This window comes from Rhinolophus sinicus, linkage group LG03 (assembly GCF_036562045.2).
Source record: "Rhinolophus sinicus isolate RSC01 linkage group LG03, ASM3656204v1, whole genome shotgun sequence".
Classification (NCBI taxonomy): domain Eukaryota; kingdom Metazoa; phylum Chordata; class Mammalia; order Chiroptera; family Rhinolophidae; genus Rhinolophus; species Rhinolophus sinicus.
In genome coordinates this window covers 64546488-64550671 of record NC_133753.1, presented here as the reverse complement: position 1 = coordinate 64550671, position 4184 = coordinate 64546488, and the positions used below count along the sequence as shown (strand labels likewise).

The 4184-nt window shown below is 45.3% G+C and overlaps 1 non-coding gene across 1 annotated transcript; it reads right to left on the bottom strand.

The window, feature by feature from the left end:
* Positions 1–4077: 4077 nt before the first annotated feature.
* On the bottom strand, positions 4078–4184 carry LOC141570983 (U6 spliceosomal RNA). The gene has a single exon (XR_012495408.1). It is a non-coding gene; the product is annotated as a U6 spliceosomal RNA (small nuclear RNA).

The window sequence follows — 4184 nt, the reverse complement described above, 5'->3', positions numbered from 1 at the left end:
GCATGTATTGTATGCTATCCTTTCTATTGAAAATATACATGTAGACTCACATATGCCTGAAATATTCCTGGGAAAATACACAAGGAATTGATAATACTGTCTGTCTCCCAGGAGGGAAACCGGGATTAGAAGATGGGAAAGTGGGAGATGTTTCCACTGTATATCCTTTTTATATCTTTTGACTTTTATTCCATGTGTATGCTCAACTTGGTCAAAAATTAATTTTTAACATAACATAACATAAAAAAAGAAAGCGTTGCTGTTTTAGGACAATTACATAGTTACCAAAATGATTCAGAAATTAAATAATAAATGTTTGTGTTACAACACATTGACACGGTCAGGACAAGTATAGTCTGAGTCCAGGATTTGCTGTCTCCTAAGTTCTCCCTTTAAATGTAGACTAGTATTTTAAGTTAGTTGACCTCAATTTTGTTTTAAAGATTTACTCAAGATACAGCTTATTTGCATGCGTTTATCAGATAGAGACCTCTGCTCTGATTTCACCGAGTGTACCCTATCTGCCCTTCAAGATTGGCTTTTCTTTTATTTTTTTTTACATTGCAGCTTCTGAAACATGAAGACTTGAATAATTATGTGAGCCATAGATATGAACACATAATTCATACAAGACAAAATAGAAATTGTGAACTGGTGCATGGAAAATATTCCATCTTAATAGTCAAAAGAAATTCAAATTAAAACAAAGAAATAACTTATTCAATTAGTAATTTATTCAAATGTTATCCCCAATAGAGAGGAGTGTCTGGTGAAACTTGTATATATTTATATCACTGGCTAAAATATAAATCAGCTCAGCCCTTTTGCAAAGCGTAATGTTAATTCATGCAGTCATAAAAATATTAATGTCTGTTGACCTGGTAACCCCACTCCTAGGAATTTGTCCTGAGGAAATTTTTTTAAAGAAGAAAAAAGCTGTATGTGGGAAGATCCTCATTGCAGCTGTATCCATCAAAGTGAAAAAGTGATGGACTAGAAAGAGCATTAGTTTTGGAGTCAGGTGTTCAGGGTTTGAGGGCTTGATTTCAGGATCTGTCACTTGGTATCTGTGTGGTCTTGGAAAAGTGACTTGATCTTTCTGAGCCTACGTCTGCCCGGATGGAAGGAGGGAAATCAGGTTGGGACAGTCATGTGGGACCCGATTATGGAGGATCTTGACTGCTAAGCCAGGGTTTCCAGGATCTATGCAGTCGGCAAGAGGAATATTGCAAGTATTTGATCAGAGTGCATCGGAAAATGAACCCAGCAGTGGCATATACGATGAATGAAACAATCAAGAAGGTGGAGGTGGGAAGCCGCTTAGAAGGCTTCTGCAGTAGTCTATACGAGAGGCAGTGACTAATTAAATGAAACAGCCCAAATTGTGTGAGTGCCTTGCCAGTGATGAGCCATTATCATAAATCTCCAGCCTCCCCGTAGCATCTGTTTTATAGTCTGCACTGAGCAGAAATATTACATAATAACGTAACACCTTATATTTCTATAGCCCTTTACAGTTCAGAAAGTGCTTTCACATGTATTATTTCATTTGATCTTCTAGAGTGTTTACAAGTTGATATTTGTGAAGGAGTTTCCCCAAATGTTAAAGCCAGGCCTATGGGTTTATAATTTCCAGTGTCCGCCCCTCCTCTCCTCCTTCACTCAGCTTCCTTTTGTCCAGTATTCAGGCACTTCACAGTTCTTTATTCCATTTCTGTTACAAAAAAAAGAAGAAAAAAAGAAAGATTGGCTGAACAATGCACCAGGCTCCTTGCTTAAGTCGCTTCGAAGATAGATAAGTCATCAGTGTGCTGGATTTGAGCACATTTGGTTTATTTAATCATTTGTTCATCTCTCTGCTTGCAGTGCTGTTCCCATGATGCTTTGTGCACACAAGTGAAAGCCCACGAAGAGGCCTAGCCTTCCCTCTCTTCCCTCCAGCGCCAGCCCTTAACCCATCCCAGGGAGGGGCATCCCCTTTGGAGGTCCAAAAGGATCCCAAGTCACACAGACCCAATCCACAAGAAGTGGGACTAGCAATCACCCAGGAAATCTGGGGCCCTCGCCCCCACTGCAATGGAGACTTCTAACTCAGGGCTTCTCTGGCTTCCAGAGACATTAATGAGCAGGGCTGAGCGGTAATTAAGACTGTGCTCAGTTCCACATCACGCAGCACAGCTGCAACCAGCCAGGAGGAGGGAGAGAGAGGAAGACGGGAAGGATGCCCCAGCCCTGGCTTCCCACTCTAAGCCTGCTCTCTAGGGCTCTCTTTAGTGCAGCAAGAGTAGTCTATAAAGCCATAGTAGGCTTGGACAACTATAGGAGACAGCTGCCCAGGGCTGGAGAGAAAGCAATCAGATGCCAGCCAGGGGTTACTGCTCCAGCCAATGGGTGCCAATGGGCTAAGCCGTTGTTTTCTCAGAGGTGAGGAGTCCCCTGTCTTGCAGCCAGCATGGCACTATAGGACCTGCAGCAGGATGGGGTTGTGTTCTGACAAAGGAGGGGAGGCAGGACAGTACCACCACCCATTACTCATTGGTATGCAGGTATGCCATTGTCTCTGGGGAGTCTGGGACCTTCTCCGCAGGCTCACACCCCAGACTAAGAATCCATTCTGGGTGAGGGCCAACAGCAATTACAAATACTCAGTGAGTGACACTGGAGATCCACAGATCAATTCTACCCAGACCATTCCAGAGAGCACGCCCTCTAGTGGCGGAGAGCGGTGTGAAACCAGAGACATGACTCCTGTGATAGTGATAAAAAGTTCCGTGGGCAACAGAGTAACCTAGGGGTAGATCGAGGGAAGATTTACTTGTATGGTGGCATTTGAGTTGAGCCTTAAAGCAGAACATGGATTCATCAGAAAATTTGTTTTTGGCAAAAGGAATAGAGTGAGCAAAGCCATGGGGCATGAAATAGCAGGTGACCTGTCCAAGTGAGCATCCAGAAGCTGGGGTAGGTTTGGCCCAGAGCATAAATGGAGAGACAAGGGATGGATTCTAGGGAAGCCATCGGGGGTCATAGGCCTGGCAGGAGCAATTGCCAAGTTGATGCACACTCCCCAGCTTACACCACTTCAGGTGCTGGGCAGATGCTCCGAAACTTTATTGGCATCCCTAGGGCGCTGTCCCAACCCCAGGTGTTGAGCTGGAGATGGGGGGGATCAGCAATGAGTTGAGGGGCAGAGAAAAGGTAGAACTGGAGGGAAAGGGCTCAGACAGAACAAAAAAGGAGAGACATAGCCTTGAGCTGAATTTCATGCAGAGAAAACAACCACAACTAGGGGAAAGGAATGGTGCAGTGCATGTGTCCTAAAGTGGAGCCTGGGCCTCGTGTGTGGGGCGTCACTGCTCTGTCCTCTGCCCACTGCTCTGGAGGCACAGGTACCTGAAGTTTTCCAGAACCTACCCTGTCCCCGGGGAGGGGCAGGAGCGTTCATTGGTGATTCTATAGGGGCAGAACTAGGAGGTCATGTCAACCAACTCCCAAACAGAGGACACAACACAAACCTGTGAGTCAGAGAAAGAAAGGTGAGTCTCAAAAAGACTAGAGCTTCAGAACCACTGTGACCACTTTCAAATATATGAAATCAGAACTCATTTCAAATAGCCTTTTTTTTTTTTTTTAAATTAGTTTCAGGTGTTGTCGTGCAGGGTGCCAGGCGGGGTCTCAGCTTCCGTTCCTCACATAAGAACGCAGGACACGGTGAAGCCAAAAAGGAACACCCACGGAGCCATAGGCAGGGGAGTCATACTACTATATTCTCGCTGACAGCTGGGTTGGAGACACAGGAAGCAGGAGCCACACTGTTCACAACCCTCACTGCACCGCTTGCAGTCTCAGCCACCATCTTCTTGCTAGCCCCCATTTTTTCTGCTAGTGTAGCCACAGCAGTTATATTAGTGGCCAATGGCTCACTGGTTACAGGTGACAGCCAACTAGCCACAGCTGATGGCGATCCAATCACAGTTGATGGCCATTTACTACCTGAGCCAGCACCTTCCCATGTGAGGCCGGGAGCCTGGAAACTGCTTTCTGGGGCTCTGTCCCCACAGGTGTACAAAACAATGTAAAAACAATGTGAAATGCTTCGCAAATTTGCGTGTCATCCCTGCGCAGGGGCCATGCTAATCTTCCCTCTATCGTTCCAATTTTAGTATATGGACTGCCGAAGCGAGCAC